Source organism: Diadema setosum, chromosome 21, assembly GCF_964275005.1.
Source record: "Diadema setosum chromosome 21, eeDiaSeto1, whole genome shotgun sequence".
Lineage (NCBI taxonomy): Eukaryota > Metazoa > Echinodermata > Echinoidea > Diadematoida > Diadematidae > Diadema > Diadema setosum.
Genome location: NC_092705.1, coordinates 1,492,730 through 1,513,600, shown reverse-complemented (window position 1 = coordinate 1,513,600; position 20,871 = coordinate 1,492,730). Strand labels below are relative to the sequence as shown.

The window sequence follows — 20,871 nt, the reverse complement described above, 5'->3', positions numbered from 1 at the left end:
CAAATATCATCTACATGCACCCTTTGACTTGTAAACAGACTACAGAATAACACTGCTCACTACATGTACCCTCATCACAAATTCATTATCATCTGCTTGCATTCTGTGACTTGTAACAAGACTATACATTGTACATGTACAGCGCAGGACTGTACCACTATGGTGTGTGCAGGTGTAAAACATTGTGAGATATAGAGGGAAGTGTTTAATTTTCGTTCTTTTTTTTTCGAGAGGCAACAAAAACTGTTGTTACATGTACATACACCTGTAATCAAGAGTTTAAATGAAATGAAAACACTCACACTGTACTCCAAAGAATGAAGTTTTGAGTCTCATTTCATGAGTACAAACTGATCACTGGATCATTTATGCAATATCATTGGCATGATAATAAGACAGAACATCTATGCTTCAAAAAAGGCATTTTTCATTTCTCTGGATATTATCCATTAGCATATAAAACGCACAGTGCAGTTTGCGCACAAGGCGTTTTCACAACAGCCTGATGAAAATCCAAGCTTGAGATTTTTTTTCTCGCAACTGCAAATTAACATGCTATTTCATTTCCTATCATATGCAATAAATGTGGGAACTCGAACATTTTTAAAATCACTGCTCCCAATGTTGAACTGTACCTTTAACTGTCATGTGATGAAAGAGATGACAATGGCAGTACAGCCCAATACAAGTTGATACATAATGAATGTGTAAACAGTGATTAGCACAGGCAGACATCATCGCTGCCACAAATGCAAATGACACATTAAGATGACCTTTGCCTACAGTGTACACGAGACCACTGGAGCAGACTCGCCAAAAGGCCAAACCATTCCCTTTAAAAACATTCTTCCTTGTTCTACATAATTCACCTTGATGTGACAAATAGGTATCACAGAACTGCATGACATTCACAAATCTATGGCACAAGATAAAACTGATTTAAAAGATAACAAGGAAAAGTAGAAATTACGCGGTGCGTAATATGTGTCCCCGCCGGAAGTAGCATTTTGTAACAAAATGTGCAATACAGGTAAAAAATCAAGGTCAAAGGTCAAAGAAGTCAAAGGTCAAAATTCTGTGTAGAAGTTTTGAAGCCCTCACCTAGTGCCATCACATAAAGCAAATGGAATCGAAATTGGGTTAGAAATGGCGAAGGAGTAGCATTTTGTAGCCAATGTACAATATAGGTCAAAAGTCAAGGTCAAAGGTCAAAGAAGACAAAGGTCAAAATTCTGTGTAGAAGTTTTGAAGCCCTCACCTAGTGCCATCACATAAAGCAAACGGAATCAAAACCGGGTTAGAAATGGCGAAGGGAGTAGCATTTTGTAGCAAAATGCAAAATATAGGTCAATAATCAAGGTCAAAGGTCAAAGAAGTCAAAGGTCAAAATTCTGTGTAGAAGTTTTGAAGCCCTCAACTAGTGCCATCATATAAAGCAAACGGAATTGAAATCGGGTTAGAAATGGCGAAGGAGTAGCATTTTGTAGCAAAATGTACAATATAGGTCAAAAATCAAGGTCAAAGGTCAAAGAAGTCAAAGGTCAAAATTCTGTGTAGAAGTTTTGAAGCCCTCACCTAGTGCCATCACATAAAGCAAAAGGAATCGAAATCGGGTTAGAAATGGCGAAGGAGTAGCATTTTGTAGCAAAATGTACAATATAGGTCAAAGGTCAAGGTCAAAGGTCACAACTGAAATTCTGTGTAGAAGTTTTAAAGCTCCCATGTAGTGTTATCATATAAAGCAAACAGAATCAAAATTGGGTCATAAATGACAGAGAAGTAGCAAATTGAACATTTTGATCACACACGGACGCACACACGGACGGACGCACGGACGGACAGACGGACGGACGGACGCACGGACACACACACGTACGGAGCCCGTTTCATAGTCCCCTGCTCGAACTCGTTCAGCGGGGACAATTAACCTTTGTTACACCTGACAATTGTATATTTTCCCTACCAAAGCAGCATCCAGGCCAGCGTATTAAAGAATTCACATCTACATGTACACTACAAGGTTGTATATCCCTCACTCTCATTGTATTAGACACTCCAGTCAATCACCAGATACAGCATGTACATGTAAATACTTAGCACCTACAAAAACCATGAAGCCGCTGTAAAATCAGTGGTTTTATTACACATGCACTGTTGTACATTCATTACATTGTGCTGGCATTACATACAATTGTATTGATGTCACATCTGAGTGAAAACAATCAATGTAAGCAAAGGATCGCCTCCAATATAAAATTGGACATCTGATAACATGATAACAATCAGCAAGCCTTGTAAAGAAGTGCAGCACACATTCTATGGCTGTCTGTGAACGTACAGTGAAGGCACAATGGCCCAAACGATGCACATTTATGTATGCTTATACACAAATATGCACAGGTACGCAGACGAATCTGAACCTCCAGTTAGCACTGCTAGATGAACTCCGGCAGTCACACAAGAATCATTACATTACACAACCAAATGGCAGAGTCAAGATTTTTTTTTTTTTTTTTTTTTTTTTAATGTGGAGGCCCTCTAACAGCATTTAACAACTTTGAATAAGCTGGACAGAATTTCACAAAGAAATTGTGAGCTTAATGACTGTAAATAACAACAACAACAAATGTAATATAATATATATATGAATAATAAAGAGAATGTCCATTATGAATATGTGTACTATAACTATAATAATAATAATAACAATAAAGTAACGATAATAATGATAATGATGATGACAATAATAATAATAATAATAATAATAATAAAAATAAATACATACCTAATACATACATAACATACAATTTCTATAGCGCCACTATATTCTCTGCCTGGTGCTATTTGTAATGCGCGAATGTACCCTGGTGGGCAGCAAATGAATCAGGCCACCCATGCATCCCCATGCTACCGGGTCTTCTATCTAACATTCAAAGAAACATTACTCATACTAGTAACCCATTTGACAGAGCAATTTTGACAAGGTTATGCTATAACCTCATACAAGTAGGTAAGCTATAGGACCCTACACTTGCACAATGTCTTACTATGCATAGATATAATGATGTAGATAGCATATATGGACAGCTGTACTGTACACATGCTGCTCTTCCTTATACAAGGTCCCCTGGTTGTTAAATCAGGTCATCAGTTTTATTAGATTTGTAGACATTGCATAGAGATGTCACACACTTTGGAAGGGCATTAAAGACATGGTCTGGGTGGTTTACCTACCGACATAAAAAAAAAAAAAAATAGGGGGAATCAAAAGAGCAATCAGAAATATGTAAGTGTATCACATTGGACATGCCACTCATTACAGTGGGCACAACCAGGGATGCCAACATCCACCCATCAAAGCCAGGGAGACTCCATACAGCAATCAGGAAGATACTTGCATGTTAAACGTGCATCTCCATGTGCAAAAATTATTCAAAAACAAGGGAGACTTTTCTATATTTTCTTTTGATACCCAGACATGAAGAAATATCAAATTTTTCAAGAAGTCTCCTGCAGAATCGGGGAGACTTGGCAGCTCTGTACATGTGAAAGGATATTAAAGCCAGGGAAATAAAAGTCAAGGGGTCAAACATATTGTGCTTGTAAGTACCGGTAATAGAATGGCAAAAGCCCATCATGCAAAGCACTCTTTGGAGAAAGAATGTTACTGGTAGTACAAGGATATTCAACACATCGGGATCACCAGTCATAATCCTACACTACCGCCATGTTGCATTTCATCACTGATGTCCAGTAGGCCTACACGTCAATGACTTGCAAAAACAAAACAAAAACAAAAACAAAACAAAACAGAAAAAAAAAACACCTTAAAATAAAAACAAATTCAAAGGTACACAGTAACCTATGTTCAAGTTAACATGTATTTTTGCTTTTTAAAGCAACAAAACAAGATGAAACGTGTTTAAAAAAAATTTTGAGCTTGATTGGAGAATGTCAACATTTCAACACTTTTCAAGTTAACCTCTGCACAACATTTGAGGAGAAATAAAGAAAGAAGAAGAACAAAGAATCTGTACAGATACGGAAGGTGATCCGAGAGGATACTCGGATCACCTAATAAAATCCCAGAGACAAAAATCATACCTATGCACAAATGTATTGTTGCTATGTACCTACAATGGCATGTCAGGGAGACCTGTATACACCCGAAGGTCATTGCTAGCCAGCCACACATTCCATCACGCTACTTCAGCACGGAGGAACCCTCTACACTAGGGTAACATTTCCTCTTGTGCTAGTGTAGTTGGCATCTACTGGAAGGATAACCTGCATTTCCAGACATATGTGATACAGCCTAGCATATCATTATTTGCTCTTTGCAAGTCTGCAAATGGGAGGGGGGGGGGGGGGAGAGAGCAAAGAGAGAGACGGGTCATACAGTCAACCTTGCCTAAGTCAAATATATTTGGACTGAAGAAATAGCTTCAACTCACAGAAAATTCGACTTAAATGAGGGATTAAAATCAATAGAAAATGAAGACAAGAGGACTTGACAAGACCTTTAACTTTAAGGCACTTATTCGACTTATGCGAGGTCGACTAAGCAAGGTTGACTGTATTGCGATATTAGAACTTGTGATGTTCGACCTCTCCGTTTACACTTGCAATTAACCACACTTGCAAAAACTACGGTTTTGCCACCGTCATGTTAATGTGCTATCGGCTAGGCAGTCTGCTACCACTGCAATCACGCTATGATGTACACAACAGCCTGGCTGGCTGGCTGGTTGGCTGCACATTGCAAGCATGGATGCTGAGAGGAATACAAATGTCACACGGAAGTCACGTGACAAAAGCTACAAGTTTTCTGTCGGGAGTGTTTGCATTTCAAATGACTGCAGCAAACTCTACTTTGAGACAGAAAAACTGCACTCTGTTGCATGATTTTTTTTTTTTTTTTTTTGTCACTGTATTATCCAACAGCTTTGGGCACAGCAACTTTCACTGGAACATCATGATTTTCCATCGTCGGTGTGAATAAATAGCCACAGAGATACATACAATTGTACCAGGTAAAAGCAGTCATTTTCGCAAGGATTTAATTCACGAAAATTTTGTGTCACTGTTGGGCTGCCAGAAATTTCAAAAACAACACACAAGAATAAATTGCAATCCAGAGAGGCATTAGTGCACTTACATGGCTTCGGTGTCAAATCGCGAAAACAACCTCTTGCGAAAATGTCTGTGACCTCCTCATTTGCGAAAAATATCTGCACATGAAAATAAAAGCTTCTTACGGCACTCAATTCTGATTTTGGTGGAAGTCGACACAAAAGCACTCACTGCACACCTCCTCAATCCTACATCTCCACTGTCTTGATCAAACAAAGATTGCATCCCATGTCAACACAAATCTTCCTCTCGCATCAAGCGGCAGAATTGGATCAAGACCATTTTGCCAAGCAATATTATCCGGGGCACTTTCTCTCCGAGCGCTGCTCATCTTTTTTTTTCTTCTTCTTCTTTTTGCTCCCCTCTCTCTCTCTTGCTAGCAAAGCACACACCCTTGACTTCATGCCAAGGCAACATGAAACAACTGCTTGCGTGTAATGTTATTGAGTAAGTTTATATGCCAAACATCTGATCAGGGAGTTCTATTGCTTCATGTCCTGATACAATGTACTGTAAAAGTGGTTTCTTTCGCGTACAGATACTTTCGCGGTTTCCATCGGTGCCGACTTTTTCGCGTGTGTTTAAATTCGCGGTCGGCAAAATCTGTGAATTCACAATCGGCAAAAACTGTGTTATTTTGCACATGAAAACCCAAACTATAATCCAATTATTCTTTTATTTATTAAATAGAAATTAAAATTAAAGGCAGGCTTACCTGAAATTCTGTTTTTCGAGTACTTTATAACTTGCTTGTAGTTGTATACCTACATTGTACATTGCGCGGTATCGCTGTGTGTGTGTTGACCATCCATACACTCAATGCGCGAATCTTCGTGTGTGTGCATGTGTGCAATAGCGTTGTAACAAGCGGCAAGTTCAAAACATTTTCATGTGATGTTAAATTCGCGGTTCAACCTCAAAGCACGGAAATAAAACCACCGCGAAAGAAACCACTTTTACAGTACACAGCAGACAATCCTTGCTTTTGTGTGTTTGTTTTTATCTTCTTTGCTGTAAAAAAATAATAAAACAAAAGATAAATAAAAATAAATAAATCACAGAAGAAAACAGAGGCACTAATAAAAGTATACACTTATGTTTGATCTGAACAAAAAAAAAAAAAATAACAACACCTAAACAACACCTGAACATGCCCAAAATATCAGAATTTCCCAGTTCAATTCAATTATAGAAATGCTGATAACTTCTGTGAAGGAGGAGGTGGATGTAGTAGATTTGACACATTATGAGCCATTAAATACTGTCAGTAGACCTTCACTCTGCGCTGTGATGAACACCTACATTACAGTGTAACAGCTTCAGAATGGCCTTCACTTTGGTCAGAGTTCTCTCTTTGGAACCACTAATGACTGGTTCGGAGTGTCTTCTCTCATTTTCATTAAAGGGATCGTATAGTTTTGGTTGAGACCTAATTTCAGGTTACTAACATTTTTTTGTGAGATAATGAGAAACCTCTCATGAAATATGAAAGAGCATGTAATTCTATAAGGAATTCAACGTTTATTTGATGAAAATTGGTTTTGAAATGGCTGAGATATCCAAAAAAGAGCGATTCTAATAAAGTGTGGGACCCACACTTTACAACGATCGCTTTGTTTTATTTTTGGATGTTTCAGTCATTCTATTGAATGTAAACCCGTTTTTCATCAAATCAACTTTGAATTTCTCTTAAAATGGTCTGCTCTGTACTATATCATAAGTGTTTTCTTGGTATCTCGCAAAAAGTTAAGAGCCCAATTCTCATCTCCACCAATACTGTACCATCCCTTTAATGTAAAACATGTACATTTACTGTACAGTTCTGAGGAGCATTTCATGAAATATTTTGTCTGACAAATTTGTTGGAAAAATTTGCTCACAACCAGTCAGATTGAAGGATTTCAGTAGCTTATAACAGTTTGTCAGAAAAAAAAAATGACAAATATGAGACAAATATTCACTTAAATCTAAAATATGTTGCCATTTTAAGATTCAATTGCAAATCTAGCAGTTTAGAGCCAATGATAATTCTTCACCTGAAATAAACACTGGAACAGTACATACAATGTGACCATAATATGACTTAAATAGAACAGAAATTGTTATTTTACCTCATGAACTACACTAGCAACGAATGATTAACGCATTCTAAAAAGATGATGTGAAATCATATAAAAAATATAATTTCTTAAACTACACATATAGTGCAGATGGGTGACAAGGGTAGTCTACAGACTAAAATAAGTACCATTCACTGCAGAATGTTAACAGCACTGAAACCACACATAGTACAGTATCTACATTTTCTTAATACATTTTCTCAAATCTCTGCTTATGGATCTCAAATAATATTCAGCATGAATCTACAAAAGTTTCTGAGGACTGTGCCCTTTTAATATTTTAACACCTGAACTAATCAGCATCTAAGAAAACTTACATGTAGAAGCTTAATTTTATAAAATGCCCCTCTATTTCACTTAAAATGACATGTATCATTCTTTTTTTCGGCCATCTTTGTGACCTTTTCCCCCCTCCAAGTGAGACGATAGCTGCATCTCAGACGTCCATGGAGGAAAATGCTCATTTCCCACGCACTCTTCGCAGCCTGGAATATCAACAGCACACTAATTTCCTCTCCCTACTCCCTCCCTTGTGGAAACCTTCATCCAGTCTGGTTTGCCTCGGCCAGACATAAAAGGTCATCTCCCAGATTTCCAACCATTTCTCGTTGTTTCTCGCCAAAGCTTGAGCACACTGCACATCCTTCAAATCCAACAAGAAATTTGCATATTCGAATACTGCCCACTACATGTACATAATACGCACTTTGTACATTCATTATACAAGAAGAGGTGCCAGAGAGACAAGGGATTCTAATGCAGTTTTCCTTAGTTTTAATACACACATGCATCGCCATGACAACAGGCACATGAAGCAAATAATTACCTACAATAGTATGCCAAAGTTTGGATCGGTTTGTCGTCACTGTAATCCTGTATAAAAGGACACTTGTCAAGATCTTTGTATGATTTCTTCCACATCCTCATTGAGGCAACTGAATACAAGGAAACCTGGTGACATATTACAGTACAAGGTACACATACTGTTGAATACTCAAATATATCCAAATATTTGAATTCATGCTTTGATTTTGACATTAGACTAACACGACAGCATACATGTAGCTTGCCTAAATTTTCTTTAAGTTTTGGTAGGAATGACAGTTGTATACTGAAATTGTAAATTACAGTATGTATTGATTTGGGCTTTAAAAAAAAAAAAAAAAAATTGATTCCAATTTTTTTTTCTGTAATTCTTGGTATCCTAAAGCTTAATGCACAGAAAATTAACGACACCAAGCAGAGCCCAGTCACAGATGGAGGCACTGTGGGATAGCTTTGGGGGCATGTTAATTCTGGCTGTCTAGTACATGCCTACATGTTCGTGATATGCAACGTAATCAATGTGTGCATTTCATTCATTGCTACTCTTTTCCCTGGTTTGAACTTGGCATAAGAAGTGTTTACAGTTTCTAAATTATGCTGATTTTGAACTGCGCCAATTAGAGCAGTGGGTCGTCACTGTGAAACTGCAAGTGCTAATCACATGATGATAAGCGAAGAAATATTCATCATTTATATTATTAATATTTTATATTGCCTACAGCACATATTCGTCGCCTGGAGCAGGTTTTGACAATTTGGTAACAATTACATGTTTCCATGGACAGTAACGCATTATCCAATCTCCTAGCTAATCAATTTTGCCTTTGGCATGAATGCATTATACATGTAATTTGTATGTTCTATCATAACCGGCTGAAAGAAGCTTTATAGCTCTGGAGGGGAAAGAGAGAGAAGCTGTAACAAAGCACACAATTCTTCATGATTTCTGCCCATTGTAGTGTCACATAAAACATACACATTTAGCAGGTCAACATGTAGAAGCAGTAACTACAGTACCAGCCATTAAATCAAATCATGAACACAGCTGAACAATTTTCAATTTTGCTACCAAGCAGTCAACATTCACACAGAGGAAATGCATGCTTCGCAGCTGGGTTGTAGCTATTTGCAACCCCTCTACACAGTGAATGTACCTTTTATAACCTCATTGTAGAATGTGTCAATTGAACGACAATAAGAATATCAATCATGATGATGACGATAATGATAAAGATGATACTGATAATATCAGCTGTTTTCACCTTAAAACTGAAAATGTATATTTGCATAAAAAAGAGCTGTTGTTTTCTTATTAGCATCTCTTTTCATTTGAGTAAAACATCAAACTTTTTCAAGTATTTCCTTCTTTAATCAAAAGGATAAACTTTACAGATAAATGATAGTGACCCTTACTGCTTGAAGAGCAAATAAAAAACACAATCAGTTTGACTGCCAGCTATCTTATACTGATATGAAATGAACCATGAAGAGAAAATAACAACAACAGAAAGTTGCTCAATGACAACAGAATGAACAACAAATTTATCAAATATAGCAAAACCCTTTACTACTACATGTTACTTTGTGCAATACAGCCAAGTCAAAATACATTTACTGTACATGTACAATGTCATTCAACATTTTCACTGATAAACTGTAATGCTTGCACCGATTTGTCCGGAAAATCAAAATTTTCTTAAGCTTTCCATTTACCTACAGCTGTACATGTAACCTTCCCCCTCTATTGAGGCCTGCGTTCTAAAAATAGAGCTTCTACGTGTACAATGTACGTCCACCAGAGAATAGCATTCAATTCTGCAAGAGTCACATGATAGAACGTTCAATCGCTCAACACATTTTCTTTTTCCTGTTTAAGGCAACATGCATTACTTGCATTTTTCACATGAAAATAATGCACTCATTTTTTCCCACACTATAATAAACATCTATACTGAACAGTATATGTTTATATCACTTTGCAACTTGCTGCGGAGTCAATTCTTATTTGTACATTATATGTACAATATATTGTGCCTTGGTGCATATCATCAGGTCAATATTGCTTCTTTGCCACTATTTCTTTTTAGCTTGAAGCCCTCCATAAACAACATACAGACAAGAAGTGCAGACATCTGAAATCCTATAAAGCTGTTTTCTTGCTGAACATGCATTCATCATGTAGCTTCCATTTATGATTTGATAAAATCTATTATACACTGTACCACACATGCTGGCAAACATGACTGAGCACAGCAGTTAATACTGTATTAAAAGCAAGACATTTTGGCGGCATGAGAGTTTCGCGAAATTGAGTGGACGGCCTTTTTAAGCGGCATTAAATTTTTGCAAATTGCTACCAGCATTCATTGCATTTAGTGTTGACAGGAAATTTAACATACATTTTAACTTTGCTAATCTTGGCTCTCACAAAATTCATGAAATTAAAATGCGCTCTGAAAACATTTCTGGTTTACAGTTAGTAGCAGGAGATTTCAATTTCATTTAATAATGTATCAAAAGCACAACGGTCTGCACAAAATGATGAATACATTGTGTTGCCGAGGTGTGCATATAACTCAAAAAAAAAAAAAAAAAAAGGAGAGAAAACTTAGCTACCATACTTGTTTACCTTACAATAGGGAGAAGGTTGAACCAAAACATGTCTAATGCACATGGGCTATGACCTACAGTGCAATAGTGTACAGCTGTACGTACATTACTGTACTGTAGTACATGTATTTATACTGAGCATGTAGTGTGTAGCAAAGTGGAGCATGAAAAAGAATTTATACAAGCTGCATTTCCGGTACATCAAATAAATTTTAATGAGGCGCAGGGAGAGGATTTGGATGTATCTGAAATGAGGCTTTGCCATCGATATTATTGAAACGACCTTGGCTGACAGTACAGACAAGTAAGCAGGCAATCTCCTGTCCTGCGTACTATTGACACTTTGCAAGCGACATTGTACCGTACATGTAGGCCAACATAGAAGAGTAGGGTGTACTGGGCCTGAGTGTGTAGATAGGGCATGGATAAACCCAGAGGCATGCCCAGTGGTGGCCCTCAAAACAAGAATGCATTAACCTTTTGGATCATGGGGGTTCCTCCAAGGACCTGCCTGCCCTTCATGGTCATTGTTGATGTACAGTGGTGCTAGATCATGTAATACCAAGTTATCTCATAAACACAATGTCACCTCCCTTTCACAACAGGCTGTTAAAATAGATGTACAGTCAAGATGACCTTGGCCCACATCAGACAAGTATCACACATGCAGTATTATGAATCTATAGGCCTATCCATAACGCTCTTTGATCTGAATACAGTAGTGATATTATGCATTTAAAAATATATGACTTTATGTGTAAGTTCACACAATATATATACATTTTTCTATTTCAAACTACTTTTGTTAAAAAATACAGCAAATAAGAAAAAAAGCAGTTTAATTGTAATGCAAACATAAAATTAAACTGGTATGAATCATGAGGCTATTCCACTGTACATAACATCACAATCCAGGGCAAGGTCTTCATCCATAGACAGTCAGTGCATATAATGCCTTTAATCTTTTGTTCACTGCTGCTTAGAGCAGAACTACCGCACAACTAGAAATATTCGCGGCATGAAATTTTCGCAAATTGGAGCCGACGGCCTTAATCACAGCATGAAATTTTCATGATTTGCCACTGGCATTCAATGCACAGGCCTATAGCGTAGACATGGACTTTAACAAGTATCTTTAAAGGGAAAAAATAGTTTTGGTTTAGGTGGGGACAACATTGTAGATTTTAACTTTTTGGCAAGATGATTACAAACCACTTATGAAATATTAAAGAGCATACAATTCCAAGAGAAATTCAAAGTTTATTTGATAAAAATCATTTTTAACATGGCTGAGATATCCCAAAACAAAATGTCCTCATAAAAGGTGGACCACATTGTTGTACATTATTTTTGGACATCTCAGCCATTTCAAAACTGATTTTCATCTAATAAACTTTGATTTCCTTTCAGAATTGTATGCTCAAATATTTCCTAAGTGGCTACCTTGCAAAAAGGTTAAAATCTGAGTCCTCATCTCAACCACAATTTACACCATCCCTTTAATTTTGCTAATCTTGGCTCTCGCAAAACTCACAAAATTATGATACATGTATTGAATCATTTAATGAATGAAGAGTACATAAGTGGATATAATGCATGTAATATGTACAAAAGAAATTAGATGTCAGTGTGTTTTGCTTTTTTTTAAAGAATGGGAGCAAACTGGCTTGAACAACATTTAAATTGAAAGCTAGCCAATAAGAATACTGATCACTGATGACATCACATGGAAAGTTTCCATACAGTTAATGATCAATTTCAAAAATGTGATCTGTTCCCCTTCAAAGTAAAGCACCATTCCCCCATGCACACAGCTCTGTTCTATCTGTAGTTTATGTGGAAAGCTGCATGCCAAAAACTGTATTACAAACAAGAATAAAAGAATAAAGAAAGAACCACATACTTGTATCATACAAATGAAAAAAGATAACACTGCCTGTTACAGAAATACAGTTTATAAAAGCTATGTATTTAACATTTACAGTAACATCATTCCAAACATAGATCATGTTTGTGAAGAGCACTAGATGTGCACAGAACCCTCCCCCCCCCCCCCCCAAAAAAAAAAAAAAAAAGGAGAGAAAATTACTGTTTAGAATAAAATGGGCACTGCATTCAACAACAAAAAAAAAAAAAAGAAAAAAGATTTTCATTTATATTATTTCAATGCTTTACACTGTAAATCCATTATGACTATAATTGTATATCTGCACTTCATTTACAGTAGTTAGAACGTTTCAAGGTCACTGAGGACTCACTGAAGAAACTGAATTTTGAAACATGTTTGCCGTAGATTTGTCGGTACTGTGTGTCCTATATGACAAGAACTCACATGTTTATAAATACACACTTGAATGAGCAATGTTCTATTTTGATGTAGGCATTGTATGTCAGTTCTTTCTGAGTATTTCCTGTACGAGTTGACTTCTCTATACAGCAGTTTTATAGTGTACTTGTAAGCACTTTTAACACATTATCATACTGCAAGGATTTTGCAGACATGCCAATACCCCCCCCCCCCAAAAAAAAAAGAGGAAAATATATAAAATTTTTCACATTACATTGTATGTGCTGGCTTATGCAATAGCATTTATGCTAGTACATGTTTGTAGTCCAATTGGACTCCCATCTATAAAATGTAATACGTGTGCATAGTAAATGCACAGTGATACACCAAGGACATTCTACACCTGTACATTGTACATGTATAGCTTCATAAAATTCCTATTTGCAATATTCTACTTCAAGGAAACTTATTTTTATACTTCTTGTACGCAGACTGTGGCTCATATTCCGCCTGCTCAATGTAAAATTCTCAAGCAACATTTGGAAATTGTGCAAAATCATGCATTTGGCATTCACACTGTCGCCCATCTTGGCACCCTCCGCACTGTACTGCTTACTGTGTATGTGCCAATCTGTAACTGCCTGAAAATTGTTGCACAAGAATGTCAGCCCTCCATTATGTACATGCACTTTGACCTTCAGACAACGTGGCATAAAGGGGTAATCCCCACAGGAAAACTGGAAACAGCTTGCTGTTGCTGCATAATGAGTTACACATAAAACTGTATGGGGGGGGGGGTCTTGTTACCACACAATAGCTGCAGGTATTACATTTCCACAGGACTTTCAACCCTGTTGAGTGAAATAATGATATGCCAATGGTCTGTCATCTTTGGGATATCAACAAAAGAAGTTAAGGATCACAGTTCAGTTGCGACAATCAACAGCTTTCTTTCTTTGACTATTTTGATACCACAGTATCATCCACTGCAAAGTTCTTCTATAATAAAAAGTCAAAGAATGATTCTCTTCAGAACAAACACCATTCCCAGACATATGCAGCAGTCTCCAATCTTACAAATACAGTTTGTATGTAACTTGAATGCATAGACATAGTACTGTAAAAGTGGAAATTTTCGCGGTGTTCAAATTTTCGCGCATTTTGCGCAACCAGAAACTAGCGCGAAAATAAAAGCACGCGAATATTTTTGCTTGCCATATGTGCCTGTGCGTGATGTCTTGATTCCGCGGAATTAAAAACACGCGAAACTCTTCCGACCCGGCCAAGCGCGAAAAATTAGTCACGCGAAAATATCCACTTTTACAGTATCTTGAATTAGCATATATAATCACTGAAGAAAAGACAAATTGTCATCAATTCTGATACTTTTCGTTCACGTTACTTTGTTTCAGCCTTTAATCTACGATACTCTGCCATTCAATTAATGTGGGATGATGCATGCGGTATACATGGATGTGTGTACATACTGTAGTATACTGTATGCCACTTTAAGTTGTACTGAGTGTACATCAAAGCTCCATACTGGTTCTATTAACTGGTTTTTGAATTGGTGTTTTTTAATTTGAGATGTGAAATTATGAGATTTGGTGCATACCTGTGAGGCAATTTTGCTGATGAAATTGCATCACAAGTATGCACCAAATCTTTTGGTTGTCTGAGAATAAAATGCAGTCTTTTTGTTTTAAACTGTGGTCTTTCTTTTTCTTTTTTCTTTTTTTCCTTGCCGTGTCCGGAGGCGTGAAAAAATGGATGCTGAGCGTGTGAACATGAGATGAGGCCCTGAGACTTGGTAGGTCTGCTACCTCAATGTACTTCATAAAATCCCATTAACTTAAATCATTTGCATAATGTGCACTCTGTAATTACATGTGGGTCAATGAATATTTACTTGAACCTGCTCTTTCCTTTAAAACTTACAGCAATCATAAAACCATGAAATTTCTATAAAAAGGCTCATATTGAAAATGAAGGTTTCATGACAGTTCTCCTTGGAGTCCTTGCCATATTTCTCATTATAACTACTGTTTACCATGGTATACTGTAGTGTGACTTGTAGATGTTTTCAACATATCTCATTAACATTGAGGTACACAAACAGACTAACAAAACACTGTTGTACGGAACATCAACAAAACATGTTTCTAAAAGACAGATACCTTAAAAAAATAATACACATGAATTCTAAATCTGCACCGATGAATTCATACCAATAATCGTTCTTCACCTTAGAAATGGAAAAACGAATTAGGAACAGTGGGACATATAATACATGTACATACAGTGGACTCCTGTCATAATAAAGTCCTCAGGACCGACAGTTTTCTTTCGTTATATTGAAATTTCATTATAACCGAAGAAATAAACAACAAAGAACAAAGAGCGGATAATTTTGCGGCCTGAATTTTTACTTCACTGTAACCGGAATTTTGTTATAACGGGAGTGCACTGTACAGTACATGTACACAACACACTGCATAGGCCTACACTATGTCAAATTTCAGGGATACATAGAAAGTGTCTCTGATTCCAAAATACAGACAGACTACCAGCAACATACAAACGATACACAGGATAAATTCACACTTTACTGTTCATGTGGTAGCTCGTAAGATTTGGGGAAAATGAGTAAAATGTTAGAAATCATTGAATCCAGCATACCAGGAATATTTTTTAACAATGCAACCCCCCTAGACCAATAAACATTTAATGATCTCTAGTTCTCACACAGATAAACATTAGATGTAGCTGTAGCTCATAAAATCCTGTCTGATTCATCTAAAATAAGTAAATCCCCAGTTTTGGTTTCTTTGCCATTTTTATCATGTTACGTGTAGGTGTGCTAAACACTTGTATTTATGTGCAAGACATGTACAAATTGTTTGTGTGCTTCAAATGTTCCAACTCATCATATAGTGTACACTATGTACAAATGTAGTACACTTAGAGAACTGGTTATTAGCTGTAATATCACACTATCCAAACATGAAGTGAGTTATGGATTTTTTTAGATAAAATCACATGTGCCTTTCCAATGGCTTGACATCATTAACCATACACAGCCCAGTCGCTGTATAAATAGCGACAGGGCTGTACCAGAGCGGCCCACAACAAAGAGCAAACACAAAGCGAATTTAACGATCGCATTGAATTTTGATACTTGACATCATTTTTGTCACCTTAAACTCATTAAAGACAATCTTCATTAATGAGACTTCATAGCTAACTTATCGATATTGACATGTTGATACACAATTCACAACTTACCAAAAACAAAGATTATATGCAGCATCTGCGAACATTAGTACATCGTCTTTATTGGGAGCTCACGCGATCTGAATGCATTTTTAAAGGACACGCTGTCAACCGCTACACTCAAGCAGCTCACACACGCAAAAGATCACTGCACTTATGGTCACGCACGCGCGCATAATTGCAGAGTGATCAATGCGCCATTTTGAATTCTGCAACGATGAACCCCAACAGTCAGGGATTGCACTAGAAAGTGTCATTTTTTTGTTCCATGGACATGTCACGAGGGCTCTCTATGGAGTTATGTACCTTCTGTAATATAAGCATGCACTTTACGTGAGTAACGTATAAATTTTTATATGTTTTGTAGTTGTGTTGTGGTTTCCGATGTGATGGCGAGGCCCCGCTTGTCTGACGCTGTGCTTTGCATGGTGTCTGGTCGGGCTAGACAATCATTTTCTACAAAGTGTATAAATGTAATGGGATATTTCGAAGGTGTGTCCAGCAAAAGCTCTTAACAATAAACTTGTTGCACCATGTAACTTAATACATTTGACCTTGGTGATACAACAGCTGACCTACACTTTTTTCTTTTTTTTTAGCATCGTACCAATGTACTTTTCACAGGAAGTTTTGACCACTTACCACTTGTACGGTAGCACCATTTTAACATCCCTTCAAAAAGCACAAACAAACACACACACACACAACACACCAACCAATTATAGAAAACTAAAGCTTTCACTAACCCACGCACATGCAAATGAGTTTCGGCCTAAAATGATTTGGAGAGCTTCAAGGATGCCTACTGTAAGAACATTCTTGGCTTCCTAAGGTATTTCAATATTCACTGTCAAACCAGGAATATGCATTCAAGCACTTTAAAGGGACCATAGATATGGTTGAGACCTAATTTCAGGTTTCTAACATTTTCGGTGAGATTATGAGAAACCTCTTGTGAAGTACGAAAGAGCATGTCATCTCAAGAGGAATTCAACGTTTATTTGATGAAAATTGGTTTTGAAATGGTTGAGATATCCAAAACAAAGCAATCCTAATAAAAGGTGGGACCCATCTTTTATTACGATCACTCTGTTTTACTTTGCTTTTGAATGTTTCAGCCATTCCGAAACCGATTTTCATCACATAAACTTTGAATTCCTCTTAGAATGGTATGTTCTGTACTATTTCATAAGTGGTTTCTTGGTATCTTGCAAAAAGTTGCAAGCTCAATCTTCATCTCCACCAATACTATACCATCCCTTTAACGTTTGATGTACAAGATAAAGTAATTGGCTCAATCTCACACTTTCATAAGCCCATATTGGACTACATTATACATACAATGTACATACACAACAGTGTACATGTTTTACATGTACATACAGGGTTGTATGTATACTGTGCTCCTGATAACATGGCAAGCGACTCCTGGTTTGTCTGTTTGTTTGTTTTTTTGTACCAAGTCTGTATCAGGGGAATGTGGCAGCGGTAATTACATACCACGTTCATTGTACAACCGGTTAAATGAGATTAGGTGAGACAAGCCATCCATGCAATGCAGCACCAGCACTCTGCGCGAATTATATGATTTAATGCAATTCCAATGACCTTGGGGCCCATTCAGTATGGAGATGTACAATGTATGGGTTGATTAAGGTATGTATTCCCATTACAACGGGATGCCTGCAGTCAGATTGTACATAACTCCAATTTCAGGGGAATATATTTCAATCAGCTTACTAGAATATACTCTTTATTATCTTCATTATCTTCACCAAGACCACACAATGTTGTCTTGAATACACACATACAAAGATTCCAACACTGTCACTCTCATGCCCTGAGCATTAAACTGACACATTAGTATCTAATTTCTTCTCTTATGCTGATCTCTGAAAATAAATTGCCCCCCCCCCCCAACTCCAAGGTGGGGGGGGGGGGGGGGGGGGCAAGCAACCCTGGTATTAACTATGCTTTATCATTTCTGGTTCTAGAGTAGAAGATTTTAAATATTCCTTAATGTGGGGGGGGGGGGGGGTGGTGGGCCCCCTAGGGGCCCCCAAGAGGGACATGGTGCCCATTTGAAGGAATTGAGATTCTATCCCCCTAGGGATGCTACATGCTAAGTTTGGTCAAAATTCATCATGAGGTTTTCAAGAAGAAGATGAACATGTACAATTTAGGCCTCATTACAACTGTTGTAGGACTTCTCTCCATCCCCTCTCCTGGGTCCCAAGGGGAGGGGTGGGGGGTACCCCTGATTCCAACAATCCCATGAACAAACTTGAAACTACAGTCATCAATGTACTAACTCATAGTATTATCTAAGCCCTATCACTTCTGGGCCCTGTTTTATGAAGAGTTAAAATTGATTATATAGTTGATTTCAACTGTAAGTCTATGACAGGCTGTGTGGTACGGAAATTTATAATCGATTATATCTTTTGATAAAACGGGGCCCTGGTTCTAGAAGATTATTATAGATTCCTGAATTTGGGGGGGGGGGGGGGTTGGGGTTGGGGTTTGGGCCCCCTGGAGGCCCCCAAGGTGGGCCATGGTGCCCATTTGAACAAATTGAGATCCTATCCCCCTAGGGATGCTACCTACCAAGTTTGGTGAAAATCAGACATGGGGATATCAAAGTGAAGATGAAAATGTACAATTTATGCCCCATAAGGACCCCTCCCCACCCCCCTCCTCTGGGTCCCAAGGGGGGTACCCCTGATTCCCCCATGAACAAACTTGAAACTACAGTCATCAATGTACTAACTCATAGTATTAATTAACTAAGCTCTATCACTTCTGGTTCTACAGAAGAAGATTTTTAAAGATTCCTTAATTTTAGGGTGTTTGGGCCCCCCTGGGGCCCCCCAGGAGGGCCATGGTGCCCATTTGAACAAATTGAGATCCTATCCCCCTAGGGATGCTACCTGCCAAGTTTGGTGGAAATCGGTCATGGGATTCTCAAGAAGATGAAAACGTAAAAAGTTTACGCACGATGGACGCCGGACGAAGAGCGATCGCAATAGCTCACTTGAGCCGAGCTAAAAAGTGATAATAATAAAAGGCGACAGGCCACGCCTTTTATTAGGATAGCTATATTTCACCTTGTTTTTGAATATCTCAGCCATTTCAAAACCGAATTTCATCAAATAAACTTTTGATACCCCTTAATAGAATTGCATGCTCTTTGACATCTCACAGAGTGGTTTCTGAATATCTCGCAAAACGTTAAAAGCTAAATCCTCACCTCGACCAGAACTTTATACACCTTTGAATTAACAGCCTGTATCGGTCAGTCCCTTGATGTGTAAGCCACTGACCAAACTGAAAGAATTAGAACATAATCATATTGTCCCCACTTGTTCATTACTGGCTGGGTAACTATGACCAGCCCGAATGAACATGAAGCGTTCAAGCCGTGGATATATAAGCATTTAGTATCTTGTGAGTGGTGGTATTTCAACATGAAATTAAGCTTTAAAAACTATTTTTTTTTTCAATTTGAATACAAATACATGTAGATGTAGGTCAACTCAACTAAATATTAAGTAATGAGGTGTAACATTTGGTTCCTCCAATATTCTTTTACTGTCTAAATTCATGATTTTTTTCTTGATTTGGTCATGTTTACTGCCTGTTGCTAACCACCATGACAACTCTACATTGTACACTCTGAACCGATGTGCAAGCGCTAACCGTCCATCACTTATCTGAGCATAGTATGAAGTGCAAATAAGGCCTAGCAACCATGACTTCATTCCGATCTATGAATATTCATGAGGTCCTAAGAAGCTAAGCACTTTTAAGGAACACTATGAAAAGCCAGAGAAATGCATTTATTCAGTGGCTGACTTATTTTTTATTATACAACGTCCAAGTAGATCCTTGTAATTTGATTGGAGGATTGTTGGTGACGTGATATTAAATAAGTACTCCATTCAACGCGCCGTGCAATTTTGGTTCTATTTTTGCGTGCAACTTGGTTCGATTTTTTCGTTCTATTCCACGGTTCGAGAAATTGTACGGTACTGCGTGTTGCATATTGGGGCTCGCATGCAGCTAGCGCAGGTACGTGTGCGGTACATGCATGCGCGTACATTATGCCTACGTAGTGCTAGTGTACGTGTATGAGCGCTAGTATAACTGTAGTGACCTGTATACTACACTGATTGCACAAGCCAGAAAGAGAATCGCAGTGGATCCACATGTAAGTATGGCTATATTTTTCATACATATATAGACTTCTAGGCTTACTTAGACGAAAAAGATCTACTTGGACATTGTATAAATCAAATAGTGTATGGTCTTTACTCGTGCAATGGAACGAGATTTCGCACTCGGTGAAAGATGAGGCGCACTATTCAACTCGGCTTCGCCTCGTTGAATAGAGCGCCTCTATCTTTCACCTCGTGCGAAATCTCGTACCATTGCACTCGTGACCATTCACTATTTGAATACTGAACTTTCGCGAAGCAATGGCACTTCATGCATGGCAATGGTGAAGTGAAGATAACCGAAAGAAAATGTCTTTTCAGGATCATGGGAACAGTTTGGCTATGTGCAAGTTTAACCTCAGATATAAATTAGACATCTATGGATGTCAATGTAGTATAAAACACC

The 20,871-nt window shown here is 37.7% G+C and overlaps 1 protein-coding gene across 1 annotated transcript in view; it reads right to left on the bottom strand.

Annotated features, from left to right (window-relative positions):
• LOC140244944 (ubiquitin carboxyl-terminal hydrolase 9X-like) overlaps positions 1–20,871 on the bottom strand; it is an 84,705-nt gene that overhangs the window by 57,463 nt on the left and 6,371 nt on the right. The gene's annotated exons all lie outside the window — the stretch shown is intronic.